This window comes from Odocoileus virginianus, chromosome 10 (genome assembly GCF_023699985.2).
Source record: "Odocoileus virginianus isolate 20LAN1187 ecotype Illinois chromosome 10, Ovbor_1.2, whole genome shotgun sequence".
Classification (NCBI taxonomy): domain Eukaryota; kingdom Metazoa; phylum Chordata; class Mammalia; order Artiodactyla; family Cervidae; genus Odocoileus; species Odocoileus virginianus.
The window spans coordinates 2,229,080-2,249,261 of NC_069683.1; the positions used below are offsets into that span (position 1 = coordinate 2,229,080).

Here is a 20,182-nt window from a genome sequence, read left to right on the forward strand (position 1 = left end):
AGCTAAGAGTTACAGAGCACCTATTATATGCACGACACGAGTCTAAGAACTTTGAGATGTCTTTAACAGCCCTGTGATGCCTCAGCAACCCTAAAGTGCAGGTGCGATTATCACCCCACACAGGAGCGAGGTGGGCTTCTCTGAGAGCTCAGTTGGTAAGCAACCTGCCTGAAATGCAGGAGACCCCAGTTGAATTCCTGGGTGGTGACGATCCCCTGGAGAAGAGAAAGGCTACCCACTCTAGTATTCTGGCCTGGAGAATTCCACAGACTACAGTCCACGGGGTCCAAAGAGTCGGACACGACGCAGCGACTTTCATTTTCGCTTTTCAGTATGAGAGTGTGTCTACGCTTCTGTCATTCTTCCATTACAGGACAGACCTCCCCGTTCATCACCCTCTGCTTAGGTAACTACTGTTCTAGCACTTTCTAGAACAGGGGTGTTCTAGGCTACTGTTCTAGCACAGGGGTGAGGGAACTAAGACATGAGAAGCTAAGCTGTCCAAGGTCACAGAAGCCAGACTCTTGATTTGCGCTGAGAGGATCTGGCTCCAGAAACTGGACTCTTATTTACCAGTTTACATCACCTTTGAACACCAATTTATAAACAATCGTGCCTTCTCTGGTACAGAATCACTTAAGGGAAAATAGCCCATGCGTCCCTTCACAGCACACCTGAAACTAACACAATATTGTAAGTCGGTTATATGTGTGCTCAGCCATGTCCAGCTTTCTGCAACCCCAGGGACTGTAGCCCACGATGTTTCTCTGTCCACGGGATTTCCCAGGCAGGAATACTGGAGCGGGTTGCATTTCCTTCTCTAAGGAATCTCCCTGACCCAGGGATCAACCTTGCATGTTCTGCGCGGGCAGGTAGATCCCTTACCACTGAGCCGCCTGCGAAGCCCAACTATACTCCAATATAAGATAAAAATCAAATTAAAAATAAATAAATTTCTCCCAACAACAACAGAACGGGCTTACTCATTAGTCTCTTTCTCCAAGAATCATAGAAGATGGTTTTCTTGCTGGGGAACTTAGGAGTCGTGTGATGGGACATTCAAAGCTCAGTCAGGGAAAATCCAAAGGTCAATACATCAGAGAAGACAAGATAAACAAAATAAAAACATGTATTTAACAAGGAGAGAAGCTTACTTAACCTAAATGCCTATACACCTGCAAGTTCTTGGCTAAACAGCTGGATAGAAAATGGAAGAGACTGTATATAAGAGTAATTCAATAAAAGATTTATTCAGTGCCTACACTGACCCTGTTCTCTGTGATGGCTGAGATGGGACCAGGGCATTTAAGTCAGCTTCAGCTCTAAGTCTTGTCCCAGACAAGACAGCTCTACTGATGCCTGAGAGGCTGAAAGCAGCAATGACATCTCAGATCCTCCAACCTGCTAAGCCGTGTCCAAACTCCCTACATTCAATTCCGCTGGAATAAAAGGAATGAGAGAATGCATCCTTCCTAACATCTACTGCAGACCTCCAAGAAGAACGGGTCTGCGCAAGCATTCTCATTATCATTCTACAAGACCTATTCATTTACTTCACTCAGGTCTCTGCTGAAATGTTGCCTCATCTAAGAGAAACCCTTCTGGACCATGATATTAGAACAAGAGCTTCCCTGCTGCATGTCACACTCTATCCCCCGACCCTGCTATTTCACTCTTAAGGACACGACAAGGCCTGGTATCTATCTGCCTGTTTGTTTTCTACCCCGCCTCCGGTAGAATGTAAGTTCCATGGAAGCAAGAACTATCCGTTATTTTTAGTGTGCTTTCTGAATCACAGTAGGTGCTCAACAAAGACTTGTTGAAAAGCAGAAAGATTTAAATGAATAGGATTTCCATTTCTGGCAAGATGGTAGACTAGGATTTTCTGACCAAACTGGCCTTAAAACATGTAAAGAGATAAAACAAAAGCACCTAAAAAGATAAAATAAACAAGTGAAAAGATACTAAGAAATCAAGGGCTAAACATACAAGGCAAAAAAAAGAACCACAAGAAGTAAGCAGAGTATTGAAGTTCTGCCTGCCATCAGTAGCATCTCTGCATGAGGATGTGTTAGTTGTCTATTATTGTTAACTTGGCAGCTTAAAGCTGCAAACATTTCCTGTCACTGTTTTCATGGGGTCAGGAATGCAGCACCAGTGGCTTGGGAACCTCACTCAGGGTCTCTCACAAAGCGGTGATTAGCATGTTGGCCTCAGGGTCTCACAAAGCGGTGATTATCTTGCTGGCCGGGGCAGCATGTTCAGGCATGGCTGTTGGCAAGACTCGGATCCTTCCCCACTGGTCGCCAAATATGTCAGCTCCTTGCAACATGGACCTTCCCATGGGGCAACTCACAATACGACAGCTGACTTTTCTCAGAGAGAATAGCAGAGTATTAGAATAGTATTCTAATAGAGAATAGAATAGTATTCTCAGAAAGAATACCCGATACAGGCACCAGCGTTTTTTTGAAACTTAATCTCAAAAGTAACACCCCATCACACTTTATTTACTAAGGGTGAGTCACTAAATCCGGGCCATTCTCAAAAGAGTAAATCACTCAAAGAGTGCTTACCGGATGGCAGGAATCACTAGGGCCATCTTGGGGGCCGCCTACTTCATCGTGCCCTCTGACCCCAAATGATTCATGTTATCTAGCTAGGGCTGGTAAAACAACTAGACTCTTAGCCAGCCTCCTTTGCGGCAAAGTATGGACACGCAGCTTAGCCAATAGAACGCTGAAGAAGTGGTGCAGACCATCCCAACAAGCCCTGCTTCCCCCCACCCACTCCAGTATTCTTGCCCGGAGCATCCCATGGACGGAGGAGGCTGGTGATCTACAGTCCATGGGGTTTCAAAGAGTCAGACACGACTAAAGTGACTCTCACACACACACACACACACACACACACACACACACAAGTGATACCTATAGGTGTTAAAACCACCAAAGGATTCAATAGGATCCAAAAACTCAATGATTCAGAAACAAGACGGTCTGAATTGGGTTGCTTGAGCAAGAAGGCAAAACAGTTAGACACCAGGAGGACCTGGGGGTTGCAGGCTTTGAAAGCTGCCCAGGCACTCTGGATAAAACTGGGCTTACAGCCTGGTCTTGCTACCTGCTGGGAGTGTGTTCAAAAGCGGGTTTCAGCAAAATGTAATATCAGCCCGAGGAAGATTAGGTAATTGCATTTTCTATGACTTTCAGATCACCACAGCAGCAGTCTTTTTGGATCTGCTCAGAACACAGGAAATATCAGCAGTGCTTCATAGAATTTCCTCACAGAAGCAAAAGGACCAGCTCTTTCCCCATGAGGTAGGGTAAATCCTGTAACTATGTTGGGAGATCAGAAATATTCCAGAGACTATTAAGTGTGTTTTCCAAATGTTTGAAAACAATTAAAATTTTTCTGTGACCTCTCAGGTTATCTTGCCAAGGCTTTAATTCTGTCTCCTGTGAAGCAGACGCAGGAATACATACCTTACTGATGACTGCAGAAGTTAGCACTAAGTATGTCAAGTGCAGGGAACAATAATTGGCATAGATACTATTACTCTCCTAACACCCACATGATTGAATAACTAGGTATTCAGAGCAGGTACCAAGGCTGGGTCCCATCCCTCTGGGGAGGTTGTCTCAGGTGGTGAGGTCAGAAAGACCTTCTTTCAGAAGAAGCTTTTGAAAAGATAATGTAGAACTGGTCAGAACAGCTGACCAAAATCGAATAGCCTACAAACAATAAATGCTGGAAAGAGTGTAGAGAAAAAGGAACCCTCTTACACGGTTGGTGGGAATGCAAACTGATACAACCAGTATGGATAACAGTGTGGAGATTCCCTTAAAAAAATTAGGAATAAAACTACCATACCACCCAGAAATCCCACTGCTGGGCAAACACCCAGAGCAAACAAAACTGAAAAAGACACGTGTACCCGTGTTCACTGCAGCACTATTTATAATAGCTAGGACAGGGAAGCAACCTGGATGTCCATCGGCAGGCAAATGGATAAGGACTTTGTGGTACATGTATGACGGAATATTACTCGGCTATGAAAAGGAGCACATCTGAGTCAGTTCTAACGGGGTGGATGAACCTAGAGCCTGATGCAGAGTGAAGTCAGTCAGAAAGAGAATGACAAATGCTGCATATTAACACATACATATGGAATCTCGAAGGACGGTACCGATGATCCCAAGTGTTAGGCAGCAAAGGAGACGCAGACATAAGGCACAGGCTTTCGGACTCAGTGGGAGAAGGTGAGGGCGGGGGGATTTGAGAGAACAGCACTGACGCGTATCCATCACCACTTGTCAAACCGTCAGCCAGCGGGCCTGCTCTGTGACACAGGGGCCCAGAGCCAGCGCCGAGACAAGCTGGAGGGGCGATGGGGAGCCGGGGGCAGGCGGGCTCAGGAGGGGGACGCGCATGCCTGTGGCTGGTTCACACTGATGTGCGGCAAAAACCCCCCATTAACAAAGAAGGTGCCGTGGGGATGGGCGTCACAGAGAGGGAGGTGGCCACTAGGAAGCCTCGGGGACCTGGCCGCCGAGGCTCCCAACTACGCTGCCGCAATCCTCCCAGCCCGGGGGCTCCGTCCCGGGCCTGTTAGCTCCGGGCTGCCCTCTCACGACCCCACGGGCTGTCCTGGGCCCCACAGGAGACGCCCCACCGGCAGCGGTGTGGGAGCAGTGTCTTCTGACACGCTGGGTGACAGTTACTTCTCTGAGCTTCTGTGTTCTCTTCTGCCAAACGAAAAGAACGTAGTGGAGCAGACGGCCACCTTTCTTTAAGGTCAACCCCCTCTCCAAACAAGATGGAAAAGTACCTGTCTGTTCACAAGCGTGACAGGAAACGCCGCGTTGTTTGAACCGTCCGCGCTCCGCCTCCTGCTTACGTCCCCTGCCGTGTCCCCCGAGGCATCTCCACAAAGGCCGAGGCCTCTGAGGAGCAGAGGGGAAACTCACAGAACAGCGTGCCAAGGTCCTTCCTGGCTCCAGGGGTCCGTGTGTTTGTAAAGCCCAGGAGCCCTGGTGAGGGTCGTGGTTACTCCCACCAACTGCTAGAGAAGAACATGTAAGCCCATCCTGACGGCCGTGGACACAGAGACCCCCAGTCCCTGGGGAGAAAGACAAACCACTCTCCCAGACGCTCTGCTGACACGAGGTCACGTTCAAATGTCAGACATCGGACAGACGTGCACCCAGAATCCAGCAGACAACTGCTGATAACTAAGTTTCAAGGAAAGTTCTCTCTGTCAGGTTTCCCCATGGAGACAGTGTCTTGAACAGATGCAAATTTTAGCTACCACCTCGGAAAGAAAGTTGCCAGATGAACGTTTCTTTTTAGGTCAATGAGGGCCTATTGAAGACACCAATGAAGGTGCCTATTCTCAGGCTGTGTTAACTAAGTTATGCAAATGCTGTGGGGCATGTCCAAGGGCTGGACTGAAAGGTTATGCTGCCTGCATGTTCACTGGTTGGCCGGCTCTTTGCAAGACCATGCACTGCAGACCTCCAGGCTCCTCTCTCCGTAGGATTTTCCAGGCAAGAATATTGGAGCAGGTTGCCATTTCCTCCTCCAGGGGATCTTACCCCCCTCCCCACCAGGGATCGAACCCTTGCCTCTTGCATCTCCTGCATTGCAGGCAGATACTTTACCACTGAGCCACCTGGAAGCCAAAAGATTATGCCCACTCTGGAAAATAGATGGTGGATTAGCCAATCCAAATCCAACTAAGCTGTGGGATATTGCTATGTCTACAAAGCATGTGATTGTTTAGAAATCTGAATTTACTAGCTATTTAGTCCAAATACTGAAATTTTCAAAGTAATCTTTCAAATGCTTCAAAGAAACCTACATTTCTAATCTTAAGATTCAGAGACAAGTGTGGCAAAAAGAGTTGGAGGACATTTAGTTAAGCATGTTCTAAAGCATGCTTCCATGTCTTTAAATTTTCATCTCTATGGAAAGAAGGAAAAATAGAGTGTGTGCCTAAATGAGGATAAAGAATGCTGCTTTGAAAGAAGGATTTAGAGAGTCTTGGAACAGAATAATAGATGTGAGTACAAACTCAGTTTGTCTATACTAGTAAGTTCCAAGCTGAGTTTTCAAGACTTGGGTCTCAAAAAGCTATCACAATGCCAGCATCTTCCACAATCCAGGTGAAGGCGTGAAGCTCTGTTTTGTACCACATAACTGATCCTTCGGACACAGCAATTAACATGTAGGCCCGGCTATATAGTTCAACTCTTTAACTTTTGGACTGCCTCCCAGAAAGGCAGCTGGATACATCAAATTCCCTTTTTAATGTATTTGAACTATAACATAAAGCCCTGAAAATTTTCTTTCAGTTTTTCAATAAGGTGATGGACCTCCATGTGGTGAATAGCCGCACCATGTGTAAGTTATGAGACAGCAAAAAAGAGAAAAATGATGGGAAGCATTTCACAGAGGGACAGAAAGAAACAAAAGGTAGGAACACAGGAAAATCACAGGAATCACAGTGCTCTGGAGGAAAGGCACTTGCGGTCGAAGAAGATGAGAGCGATGGGGTGAGCCAGGGTGGTCGGCACTCAAGCTGCGGCTAATCAGCAGATCTAATATGGTAATCGTCAGAAACTTGGTGGGCCCGGTACTCCGCATCTGAAATACTAGGAATTTGATTTTGCCTTATGAGCCTTGAAATCCTCAGGATTGAAACTGACAGACAGCCCAAAACGTTTTATGGAAGTTCTTTGGCTGGTGAGAACCCCTAGCTCACAAACAAGTCTTTAATCCTGACTCCAACCAGCTTCCCAGTGAGTCCCTGAATTCCTGAGGGAGAAGTCTCCACCCCCACCCCCACCCCCAGAGGCTTCATTCCAGAGGGCAGCGCCTGGAACAATGAATAGCTATCAAAGAACCCATTCCACCCCTAGAAAGTGAAGAATCAACCCTGATTTCTCTTAACCCCCTTCCTATGAGGTGCCTCTAGGCTCCGGAAGCTAAAAATTCAAGGAGACGGATGGTGGTTGAGGACCAGAGTAGGGTAATGAAACAAGCAGAGCCCTGGAGTCTTGACACCACAGCTTAAGTTCTGGCTTCTGCACCTGCAATTTATCCTTTGACAAGCCACTGTAACTTCCTGACCCTCGGCTTACACAGTTCAGAGTGAAAATTCATAACGGCTATTTCAGGATTATTGAGAGAAATCAGTCAATTAATGTGGAAACGTCCGACACAGAATAAGAGCCTCATAAATCTAACGATTTTCACAGAATTGCTTTCTCTCAAGGACCCTCCAAAAAGAGATCCCAGCAGACAGATGATAACCATGTTCATAGCAGAACAAAAATAGATTATGAAAGGGCTCACTAGGCATTGCTAAAATGACTGGAAATGTTTGACTTGAAGAATAAGAGACGTGATAAGAGTGGGCATGATCGCTTTCTGTCTTGGGAGAGAGGGGTCTTGCTCAACGTGCAGAATCAAGCGTAATACTAATGTGGGAGACTTAACCTTAAACTCGGTCGCTCAGTCGGGTCCGACCCTTTGCAGCCCTGTGGACTGCAGCCGGCCAGGCTCCTCTGTCCATGGGGTTTCCCAGGCAAGAACACTGGAGTGGGTTGCCATGTCCTCCTCCAGGGGATCTTCCCGACCAGGGATCAAAGCTGCCTCTCTTGCATCTCCTGCACTGGCAGGTCATCCCGCTGTGCCAACCGGGAAACCCTACACTAATGTGTAGAAGATACAGAAAGGGCAATGTGGCTTTCCCGACAGGAAGAATTTTCCAAAGGTAGAGTGCCCAGAAAGTCCCCATCAGGTAACAGAGGACTCTGTGTCCAACCACCGAGGGCGCCGCGTCCAACCACCAACTCTGGAGGCAGCATTCACATCACAGTCTACGTCCTACTGGGAGTTGGCAGGGCCCAACTTTGGAATCTATACAAGGCAGCCCTCGTGTACATCTGGGCTGTGTGACCATCTGTTGGGGATATTCTAGGAAAGAGAGACTCCGTATTGGTCCCTTCCAGTCTTGATAGTCTAAGATTTTCTCTGGTCTTAGACCTTAGACGACAAGCAAGTGAACCTGAAGAAATACCTACCCCGAGTCCATTTTCCAGAAGGATACACATATAGGTGAACACTCTCCATAGTACCTGCCAGCTATAGATTCTTTTATTGTTATTATTTATTGTTATTTATTTCTTCACTTGGTGCACCAGGTCTTTGCTATAGAACATGGAATCTTCAATCTTTTGTGGCATGCGGAATTTTTAGTTGCAGCATGTGAGATCTAGTTTCCGGGCCACGAGCCCAGGCCCCCTGCACTGGAAGCTCGGAGTCTTAGCCACTGGACTACCAGGGCAGTGCCTGCAGATTCTTTAAATCATAACATTTCTTTCTCTCTCTGAGCAGAAAAATATGAGATTTTCATCTAACATCTGACTCTAAGGAAGACAAAGGCCTGCAGGTCTGGAATCTCTAATTCCATTCTCCTTCTGAGGCCACCCGGCTGCATGGAACCTGTGGCCGAAGAAATCTCACCATTGTGATAGAGTTCATTCTTGTGGGTTTCACAGATCACCCTGAACTGACCATTCCGCGCTTCCTGATGTTTCCCAATTTCTATCTAGTCGCCCTTCTGGGAAATGTGGAGATGCTTATTCTAACCCCAGGGGACACCCAACTCCACACCCCATGTACCTCTTCCTGGGCCTTCTTTCCCTGCTAGATGCCTGCTATACTGTGGTCATCACCCCTACGGTCCTGGCCACACTGACCACAAGCAAAATGGTCATTTCCTATTTCCAATGTGCACCCAAGTTCTTTTTCTTCACCATCTTCACCATCAGTTCACCAAATCCACCATCGTCTTCACTGTCAGTTCACTCTTCCTGCTCACTGTGATGGCCTATGACTGCTTTGTTGCCATTAGCAGTCCACTGAGCTATAACGTGGTGATGTCTCCAGACATCTGTATGGGCTTGTTGGCCAGGGCCTACGTCTATGGGTTATCAGGGGCCATCCTGCGTACCATGTGCACATTTACCCTCTCCTTCTGTGATGACAATCAAATCAACTTCTTCTGCCATCTCCCACCCCTGCTAAAGCTTGCCTCCCACAGCATGACACAAAGTGAGACTGTCATCCTCTTTCCTGCCAAACGCATGTTCCTGGCCAATGGCACGATCATCCTGGTCTCTTACAGGCTCTTCATCAGAACGCTCAGATTCTGAGAATGAGGTCTCCTGGTGGGAAAGCCAAGACCTTCTCCACCTGCACCTCCTATCTCACTGCTTTTGTTCTCTTCCCTGGGACACTTGCCTTCATGTGCCAGAGAAGTAACTCAGACAAAATCCCAAGAGGAGAGCAAGATTGTGTCTTTTACACTGTGGTCATCCCTATGCTCAACACTTTGACCTACAGTCTGAGGAACAAAGACATAAAAGGCGCAATCAGAGAAGTCATTTGTAAAATTCAGTTCCCAATGGATGTAGCTTCAATAAGGTCCTTCATCCTCACCCACATTCTCCCCAGAGAGATAAGCATCAGTAGCATCAATGCCATATGAAGCTTACCCTAAAGAAGGAATGCTTTCACTGGCACCTCGGAAGTGGGCAAGAACTACAGCTCTGTAAGGAAAGCTGCAAGCTTGGTGAAATTTGTTTGGCTGGTTCCCTCTGCCTCCTTTTTCTTTCCCTCTTTCTCTTTAGTCTACCCCCCAAATTCTCAGAGTCCCAGGGCTACTCTCTGATATCACAGAGCTAAAAGATCACATAATCCTAGTAAACCAATCACCACATCCAACCTCCCATTCCCCAAAGTAAACATGCTTGAGTTTTCCAGTTACCCCTTCTTTTATTTTTTATATTATGAAGACATGTATTTTTTTAAATTTTTTTTACCATTTTTTTTTATTAGTTGGAGGCTAATTACAATATTGTAGTTACCCTTTCTTTATGCTTTGTCTCTATGCTCATTAATAGTGACTTCTACTCTTTATGAAGGATTGTAGCTGGAATCATGCTAATGGGAGAATAAGGGATTTTTTTTATGATATGGATAACCTGCTGTTTGGGTTTTTTTTCTATTGTTTAAATTTATTTATTTATTTTAACTGGAGGATAATTACTTTACAAAACTGTGATGGTTTTACCATACACCAATATGTATCAGCCATAGGCATTTGTGCCATATGCTCTTTATAGGGGACACTGTTTAAAGATAAGGCATAGATTGGTTAAAGGCAAGAGAATGACAAATTATATTCCATGGAAGCACTAAGATAAAGAAGCTAGGCTGGCTACGTGATTATTGAACAAGAGACTTTAAGGAAAAGAACACAACCAGAGATAAAGGGAAGCATGAATTTTTCAGAAGGACACAGCAATCATACATATTTACATACCCAACAACACAGCTTCAAAACACATGAGGAAAATACATAGGTGGATATGCTAACCCTTCTCTTCAGTAATGTGCAGAAAAAGTAGGTCAAAGTCAGTAAGGGCAGATAGTTGAATCCCACTATCTAAATTGATCTAATTGATATACATGGAACGCTACACCCTCAAAGCCAGAAGAATCGAAATTCAAGTTTATGTGGAACATCCACCAAAATGGATTATATGCTGGTCAGGTCTCAATAAATCACAAAGAAATGAAATCAAGACAAACAAGTTCTCTTTCCACATGAATTAAATGAATAACGCTACTGGTGGTGGTGGTTTAGTCGCTAAGTCACGTCCAACACTTGTGGTCCCATAGACTGTCGCCCACCAGGCTCGTCCGTCCATGGGGTTCTCCAGGCCAGAATACTGGAGTGGGTTGCCGTTTCCTTCTCCAGGGGATCTTCCCAATCCAGGAATCAAACCCAGGCCCCCTGCATTGCAGGAGGATTCTTTACCAACTGAGCTACAAGGGAAGCCCAACAATGTTAGTAATTTGTGACTAAAAGAAATTAAAGAATACACTCTTAAATAAACTATGCAGGAAAAATAAGTTAAAACATGAATAAGCAAATATTTTAAACTGAGCACTAATGAAATAAATATGAAAATTTGGGATGGGGATGATATTAAAGCAGTGCTTAGAGTTCTAAATGACAACACTAAGGGGGAAATGTCTTGAATTGATTATCTAAGCTTCCACTTCAAGAAGCTAGAAAAGGAAGATCAAATTAAACCCAAAGAAAATAGAATGAAAGAAGTAGTAAAGATGAGAAAAAGATCAATGACGTAAAAAATAGATGAATATCAATTACACCTCAACAAAGCTGTTAATAAAAATAGATTTTTAAAAACTCAACAAAAACTCAAACTTTGCTTCCTTGAAAAGATTAATAGAACTCCCAAGTACCAAGATTTTTTAAATTTTAAAAGGGCATTACTACAGATCCTATAGATATCATAAAATAGAATAAAGAGATAGTATAACCAACGTTATGCCAATAAATTTGATAACAGAGAAAATAGACAAATTCCCTAATAAACAGAAGTTTTACAAACTAAAATAATAATAAAATCTGAATTATCCTACTTTGTTGAAGGAATTGGATGTGTTTTAAACAACTTCCAAGACATTCCCACCTGCAATGTGGGAACTCCTGCAGTGAGAACTCCAATTTCTCCATGTGCTTTCTGACTCTTGGTATGATCAATATAAGATTATAGGACTTTGGAGAATCGTTTTCCAGTTTCTTATAAAGCTAAAGATGCACCTACCCTATGTCCCAGTAATTCCTCCTCTTTGGTATGCACTCATGAGAACAAATGCCTATGTTCACCCAAAACAACCGTGACAGCAACGTCCACTGCAACTTTATTCATAGAAACTCAACACTGAAAACAACCCAAATGTGTAAAGACAGAAGGACGGATAAATGAATTGCAGTCTATTCACACTCAGCATTTTTTAAAGAAATGAACCATTGATACATACAACAACATGGCCAAATCTCAAAAAAGAAAGTTATGATGAATGAAAGAAGCCAGACATAAAGATTTCCTTTCTACGAAGTTCAGGTAGACAGACTAACCCATGGTAATAGAAAACAGATAGTGGTCGCCTCTGGAGGATGAGGGAAGAAGGATGGTCTGGAAAGGAACAGGAAGGATTCCCTGGACTATGGAAATCTTCTATACCTCGATCTGTGTGATGGTTATATGTGTACATGTATGCTATCAAAATCCACTAATCTGCGCACTTAAATCGCAACAGTTAGTGAATTTTGCTGTCGTTCAGTCGCTGTATGTGCTGTGCTTCACTGCTCAGTCGTGTCCGACTCTTTCGACCCCATGAACTGCAGCCCTCCAAGCTCCTCTGCCCGTGGGGATTCTCCAGGCAGGAACACTGGAGTGGGTTCCCATGCCCTTCTCCAGAGGATCTTCCCTACCCAGGGATGGAACCAAGGTCTCCCGCATTGCAGGCGGATTCTTTACCGTCTGAGCCCCCAGGGAAGCCCTGTTCAGTCATGTCAGTTACTGCCTTTATATTATACCTCAGTAAAGTGCTGCTGGCATGAAACAGAAACCTGTATTTAGCATCAGTTATCTGGAAGGAAAGAAAGGCTTTAATGCTTCAAGAAGAAAAAGAGAAAGGGAGGAAAGAAAGAGAAGAAAGGTGAAGGAAGGAAGGAGGGAGGGAGAGAGGAAGGGAGCAGGGAAGGAGGGGAGGAAAGAAAAGCACGTTTACAACTGAACGGTTTTCCCAGGACAGCCTTTACTGGCACCTGCTGTCCTGGCGTCCTGGTCAGTGCAGCATTTGTCCCAGACCTTTCACCTTTTAATTAACAGCTGCGTAGACTTCCATCTTTGTACTTCTACCTGCTACCACGGTCAGTCTGATAGTGCGGGGGACATGCACGCAGTGAGCAGGGCTCTCTTGTCGACATGTATTTAAATCTGAAAGACTAATCAGCCAAATCTCGTCTCTCTATTTGATTCTTTCCAGAATGAAATCTGTTGTCCAAGGACAGCAAGCAAGGTGCCCCCTGCTTAAAAATTAAAAAAAAAAAAAAAGAAAGAAAGAAATCACCCAGACATAGGATCTAGAGACAGCTCATTTCTTAGGTCTAGGGTGGTGATGACAGAAATATTCAAATCTGCTGCCCCTGGCAGCCACTGGTGTACTAGCCAGTTATACTGTGGTCCATGACTCAGCACATGACGCCAACACGTTGCCCACTGGGCTGATTCCTAGGTGTAAATGACGTCCATCTATAGTGTATTAGAGAGTAGTCCAAAAGCTTTTGCTACAGTAGTTTGGTCCATTTTTTAACAAGGCAAAAGTCAGACAATATATATGATTGTTTGGTATCATTTTCATATTTTGCAGTGAGAACTTTTGGTAGCAAAAAACAAGTGCATATTACTCAAGACAGTTAATGATGAACATATATTTTGCCCAAAATGTTTGTCGCCATTTATCATCCACAGCAGATGTCTTAGTAGTGTCCATGAGGATTTGAACAGTAGAAGATACAAATCATCTGAAGACACATTACCCCTTGCTTTCAAAGACTGTGCCTGATGACAATTTAAAGTAGCAGGTGTGTTTACATTTCACTCCACAAAGCACGACTTTTCAAACTCATCAAAAGTAATTTAGCTCATTTCTTTAATACCAGTGTTTTGTGCACAGAGAGAAAGTAAAACAATACTTGGTAATGTCTTGTCTCCAAGAGAAAGTTACAATTTCATACAGTGAAATGACAATGGTTTTATGTCAGTGTCATTAAAAACTTCAAACAGAAAATCTACTCCAATAATTTGATTTTTTTTTTTGGTCCAATTCTTCAAAGCAAAGCTGTTGAGAGTTCATTCTGACAAAGATGAAATAGCTGACATTATTGTGAATGCCGCTGTAAATTCCACATAAAACGTCAAGCTTGAAGACAACACTCCTTGTTTATGTGCTGGTAAGACAAATATAAGTTTTACTGAAGCACGAAATCATGAAAAAAGGAAAAGGATGTTCTTACTGAATTATGAAACCTATGGCACAGACTTATATTTGAAGTCAACTGTGGCACACATAATTTAGGATCACATCCAAACAAGTTATGATGGTTTTTCCATCAAAATAGAAGCTATAGTTTTTAGCATTTACAAGTATTTTCATAGCGATACAGTTAGAGAAAGGGAGTACAAAATGTTTTGATCAAGATGGGATTGAATAACAAAAACAAAAACTCTCTGGCGTGGCAGCTCAACATTTCTTTCCTGCTTCTTATCCATAGCATCGTAGAAGTATGTAAGCCTTTGAAATGCTCCTCTTTAATCAACCTGAGTGATCTACAATAATATTGAGCTCCTTTGTTTAAATGTTCCCAAAATTTGTATTGTATTTATTTAAAATCAGTTAGAAATCTTGGTCTTTAACCAAAAAATGTAAGGTATGGAGCACAAGAACCTTCAACTTTTGAAGGTTTTGGCAAGTTCCAAATATTGAAAGCAAATCTTGCAAACTGGAAGGCATTGAAATTGAAATTTATCCATTCCATTGAAAAGGAAAACCTAAACAAACATACAAATCAGTGTTCAAGATTTAATTCTGAATTTACATAACTGTGGCTTGGATTATATCGACCTGTGACAAGACTCTTTTTGGTGGAGTCCCTGATTCACTTGGAGAAATTTCTCTTCTGAACTGGAGTGAAATAATAAAGTCAATCATTTTTCATTCAACAAATTTGATGAAACATTCAAGAGATCATAATTTTATGATTTTTGTCTTAAAAGAAATTATCAAAGAACAGTAGGTAGTCTAACTAAAGGTCAAAAAATGCTCATGTGGAAATACTTATTTTCACTGAAACATACAGTTCAATGTGAAAAAACAGAATTAAGAATATTCTCCATTCAGCAAAATTTTCTCAAAGCATACTAGACACCTCTATGAAGAAAAAATAGTGATTCCATCAAAACTATTACAGTTTACTGCAACATCTGGATGAATCTCACTAGCATAATGTTGAATGAAAGCAATCAGACACAAATTACTATATATTATATGATTCCAGATACATAAAGCACAAAGGCAAACAAAGGAATCAGTGCTATCAGACCTGGCTCAGGAGTGATGATTGAAATGGCACGCAAAGGGGCTTCAGGGATTAGTGAAGTATTTGATTTCCATCTGGTGCTAGTAACTCAGGTCTGTTCAGACTGAAAATTCATGTATGACATTAATTTTTCTGAGTGTTTGTCATACTTCAATGATCTTTTTTAAATAGTATGGATATTATGGATATTCTCACGTGACTATGATATTATAATATCCCTTCTGTTCCCAAGTCCAAGTTCGCTCTGCGTGCAACATGACAGGTCAGTGACTCGGAGACCAGGTGTGGAGGCGACGGATACTTTATTCGGAAAGCCAGCAGACAGAGAAGACGGCAGACTAACGTCTCAAAGCAGCCATCTTACGAGGTCTGAGTGACAGGTTCTTTTTCAGGTCAAAGATTGAGAGAGGTTAGGAAACAAAGTAAAAAGGCCATTAATCTTGCAAATACCTCCTAGAAGAGCAAGCTTTGGGCAGGGGACATGATCATTTCTTCCTTCTGACCATGCACAGGTGGACAGGGTCCAGAACAAAGGCGCTTCCGTTTGACAGAAGGCAGAGGGGCAGGGTTCTCTGAGACAAGTTCCTTCTCTCTGATTATAATAACAAAGGCAATGAAAAGCAAGTCAAAGAAACAGTTCCAACGTGGAGCTGGATTTGGTTCTTCCCTGCAATACTACCACACCCAAGAAAATGACCGATTAACCCATCACAATATTTAATATCTTGTTCTCATTCATATTTTCCTCGTTTACCCAAGAATGGGTTTTGTAGTTTTTAATAGTTTTAATCCAGGTCCAGTCTAAATTAAAGCACTGCACTGGACGGCTACATTTTTTGCCTTCTTTTAATCTCATAGAGTCCCCCTTCCTTTTCACTTGTTTCACGACACATAGTTGTGTTATAAATATTCTGCACTCTAGATCTGTCTGAGTGGTTGGAGTGCGCAGATTTCTATACTCCCCTCTCCTAGGACGAGGGCAGCCCCTGAGATATGATGCAATAGCAATCCTGGTATGAGAGTGCCAGATTTTTAAGATGTAAGTAGGGTCTCCAATTAGTTGACTCTGAGTTCATCCAAAAAGGCAGTGAGCCTGACCGGGTCTGACCTGACGGAGTAACCCTCAAAGAGAAAGTAAAGTCACTCGGTCATGTCCGACTCTTTGCAGCCCCCATGGACTGTAGCCCACCAGGCTCCTCCGTCCATGGGATTTTCCAGGCAAGAATAGTGGAGGGGGTAGCCATTTCCTTCTCCAGGGGATCTTCCCGACCCAGGGATTGAAACCGATCTCCCGCATTGCAGGCAGATGCTTTACCGTCTGAGCCACCGGGGAAGAACCCTCAAAGAGAAATTCAAAACAGTAGAGACGTCGCGTTACATGCCTTGAAGAAGCAAGCTGGCACTCGGCGAGAGGGGGCTAAGAGGCAAGGGTGGGCTCGAAGCCAGCTCCTGGCCTGCAGCTACCAAGGGAACGGCACCACAGTCCTAAACTCACAAAGCAAGGAATTCTGCCAACAACCGATGGGCCTGGTAAGAGAACTTTGAGTCTCAGGTGGAACTATTATCCCACCCAGTGCTCAGATTTCAGCCGCAGGAGACCCTGATCAGAAGACTCCTATGACTCACGCCCTGACGGCCGTCTCGTGGCCATTATGAGATGATAAATACATGTCATTTTGTAACAGGGAAGAACAACTCTGCTTCCATATGAGATCTGCTTCTTTTACTTTAGCCTTTGTAGTCTATGCTTTTATTTAGAGTTAAGAATGTTGCTCATAGCCGGAAATATATAGGGGAGTCAGTGCTCAAGGTTCTGACCTTTAACAGTATAAGGATTTTCCATTCATACAGAGACAAAAAGTGGCAGAACTGAGAAGAACATTGTCCTTATTGGAGGTTTATAGGAACAGCATGACCCGACCTATTTGGACAAAGGAGTCCTGCCCCAGGAAGCTTGAACAAGCAACTCCACCCCTCCCTCACCTTGTGATTAACCACCGAATGACCCAACAGTCCCCTACTGGGCACATACCCTGAGAAGACCACATTCAAAGAGAGACGTGTACTCCACTGTTCACCGCAGCACTGTTTTCAACAGCCAGGACACGGAAGCACCTAAATGTCCATCGGCAGATGAATGGATTAAAAAAAAATGCTGCACATATATACAAAAGAATATTAGTCAAAAAAAAAAAAGAAATAAGATTGGGTCATTTGTAGTGATGTGGATGAAACTAGAGTCTGTTATACAGCGTGAAGCCAGAAAGAGCAAAACAAACACTGTATATAACTCACATATACGTATATGAAATCTAGAAAAATGGTACAGGTGGGCATCTCTGCAGGGCAGGAACACAGACATGGAGGACGCACTTGTGGACACAGTGGGGGTGGGGGAGGAGAGAGTGGGGCGAGTCGGGGAAGCAGCACTGAGGTAACACACGACCTCGTGTGAAACAGCCAGGCAGCGGGAACCTGCTGCGAAGCGCACGGAGGTCAGCCCAGTGCTCTGTGACGACCTGGGCAGGGGGCTCCAGCAGGAGGGGACACACGCATGCACACAGCTGGTTCACTTTGCTCTGCAACAAAAACTAACACAGCGTGGTAAAGCAATCACACCCCAACTTAGAAAATGCAGAGCGATGAATGTTCTGCTGATACAGAAGCAGAGTCATGGATGTACTTAACAAACTTTCGTTTACCAAGGATAAGTGAGGACAGCGGTGCACTGGGAAACCGGGATTAACATATACACTCTACTACAGATGACATAGCTGAAATCCTTGGGAGAGTGAGGTGTTGGGGGGCAGGAACCACTCGCCTCCTTGCGTGGCCCTCCATAAAACTTCCTCTGCTCCAGACTCTGCCAGTTCAGTATTGTTTGTCTTCACCGTCCATCAGACACAAGAACTTATGTTCGCTCATGATCTTGAGCAACTAAATTTGCGGTGGTCTGTCACTCGGCAATGGAAAACACGATGTCACCGTCCTTTGTGTTCTTGTAAATTCAGAGTTGCTTTAAAGCAGCATCAGATAAACTTTTTCTGGAAAGAAACAGACTGTAAATATTTTAGGCCTTGCCGGCTGATCCAGCCTGTGTCAAAACTGCTCGTCTTCCAGTAGGATGAGAAAGCAGCCAAAGGCAATACTAAACAAATTATTGTGACAGTGTTGCAATAAAGCTTCACTTTATAAAGCAGATGGCTGGCCGGGACTCGAGTTCCTGGGCCCTGCTCCCCGGCCCTGCACGTTCTGTCCGCCCTGGCGCCCCCTCCAGGCTGACCGGTACACTGCCTCTGCACCCCGTCCTCCCACCAGCCTGCTGCAGGGAGGCCCCTGAGATAACCACGCAGTTGACAATAATATGCTGCTGTTGCTCTGTTTCCCGTCCTGGCTCAGCCATCCCTTATTTTTCACAGCACTTTAAAATTTACCAAGCTCTACTGAATGCCTAATTATCACATTTAAGCTTCACAACAGCTGAGCAAATGGGATGCACAATAGCTCCCATCTTTGGAGAAACCAAAGTGAGAACCAGGGTATTGAATGTCTTGCTAGGCTCACACAGATGGCAGGGTCTGAGTCAGGGTTTGAATCCTGGGGAATGTCTCAGCTGTCTCCCAAGGGCTTCCACTAGGGGAGCCTCCTATTGACGGCTGGGCTCCTTCTCATTGACTTGGGGGGGGGGGGGGGGGGCGGGCGCGGCGGCACAGGAATGTTACATAACAAAGAAGAATTTCAGGCTTCAGCCATCAGCCAGGGCAGGGGCGTGGCAGCCCTGAGCCTCCCGAGGCTTTTCTGGAGCTCATGGCAGGATGTGCAGGCTGCTCCGTGCGGCAGCTGGGGTGGGAAAGGACAAAGCTCCGCCGATGCACCCCCTGCATTGGGAGATATTTCAAACACACAGGCTGCCCCGGCAGCTTTACCCAAGTGGCTCTTGCGGGTGACGCCCTTCCCGTTCCAGAAGGACTGCCTTGCCCCTCGGTGCGGGTGTGGGGCCGGGTCCAGGTGACTCGAGGTCTAAGCCTGTATCTTGCATTTATGGCTTTCGTGACCCGGAGCAAACTGCTGCACCTCTCTGCACTTCCCACCTGTAAAAGGAGAACGATAAGTCCTGCATCACCTGGAGGATGATGAGGACCGAATGGAACGTGGGTTCAAGGATGCTTTCCACACTGTAAGGTGTCTCTGCCCTGAAACTGCCCTTCCAGGGCCCCTGCACCTGCCCTCCTCATACCTGCCCTCAGGGGCTCAGCTGAACTCTCTGGAACCACGGCTGGCTTGCCCCCGGCACAATCCATAGGAAAGAGCATTCCACGGGCTCTCAGTTCACAAACGGCCCCTGCTCACTCCATGTTCCTGGCCTCCCCTCGTGCACAGAGTATAATCCCTGCGCACGCCCTGCTAACCTGAGTCCAGACGCTCCCTGGCCCCTCCTCAGCCCCGATCCCTCCTGGGTCAAGGTTACAGCCATCAGTTTCTTTTTAAAATCTGTGAGCCTGCTGCTTTTCAGTAAATAAGTTCACTTAGAGTTACCAATGCAGACTTTGCAGGGAGAGCTAAATCAGGAGTTTAGGATTAACAAACACACACTATTTTATATGTAAAATATATATGTAAAATAAAATACAATATATATATATAAAATATTATAATATAAAACCAACAAGGACTTACTGTATGCATGGAAAATTCTGCTCAATATTCTATAATAACTTCCATGGGAAAAGAATCTGAAAAAGAATGGATATATACATACATATGTATATAACTGAATCACTTTGCTATACATCTGAAACTAACAATACTGTAAATCAACTATACTACAGTCAATTTTTTTTAATAAAAAAACAGTTACGACTATTCCAATGCTCATTTGGTCATATTCACTTGAAAACTGAGGGGAGAAGAAGGGAAATTGGATGAAGATAGGCAAAATGCACACGCCTCCAGTTATAAATAAGTACTAGGGATATAACGTACAGCGTGATAAATATGTGGCCCCGTGGACTGTAGCCCACCAGGCTCCTCTGTCCATGGAATTCTCCAGGCAACAATACTGGAGTGGGCTGCCATGCCCTCGTCCAGGGGATCTTCCTGACCCAGGGATCGAACCCAGGTCTCCCACAT

At 44.6% G+C, this 20,182-nt stretch overlaps 1 long non-coding RNA gene and 1 pseudogene across 1 annotated transcript; one reads left to right on the plus strand and one right to left on the minus strand.

Annotated features, from left to right (window-relative positions):
- The first annotated feature begins 8,685 nt into the window (after positions 1-8,685).
- On the plus strand, positions 8,686-9,559 carry LOC110123995 (olfactory receptor 9I1-like; annotated as a pseudogene).
- Positions 9,560-15,337: 5,778 nt separating this feature from the next.
- On the minus strand, positions 15,338-19,787 carry LOC139037049 (uncharacterized). Its single transcript, XR_011489834.1, has 3 exons — positions 19,730-19,787; positions 18,979-19,143; positions 15,338-18,096 (listed from the first exon to the last, which is right to left on the minus strand). It is a non-coding gene; the product is annotated as an uncharacterized lncRNA (long non-coding RNA).
- Between the last annotated feature and the right edge of the window lie 395 nt (positions 19,788-20,182).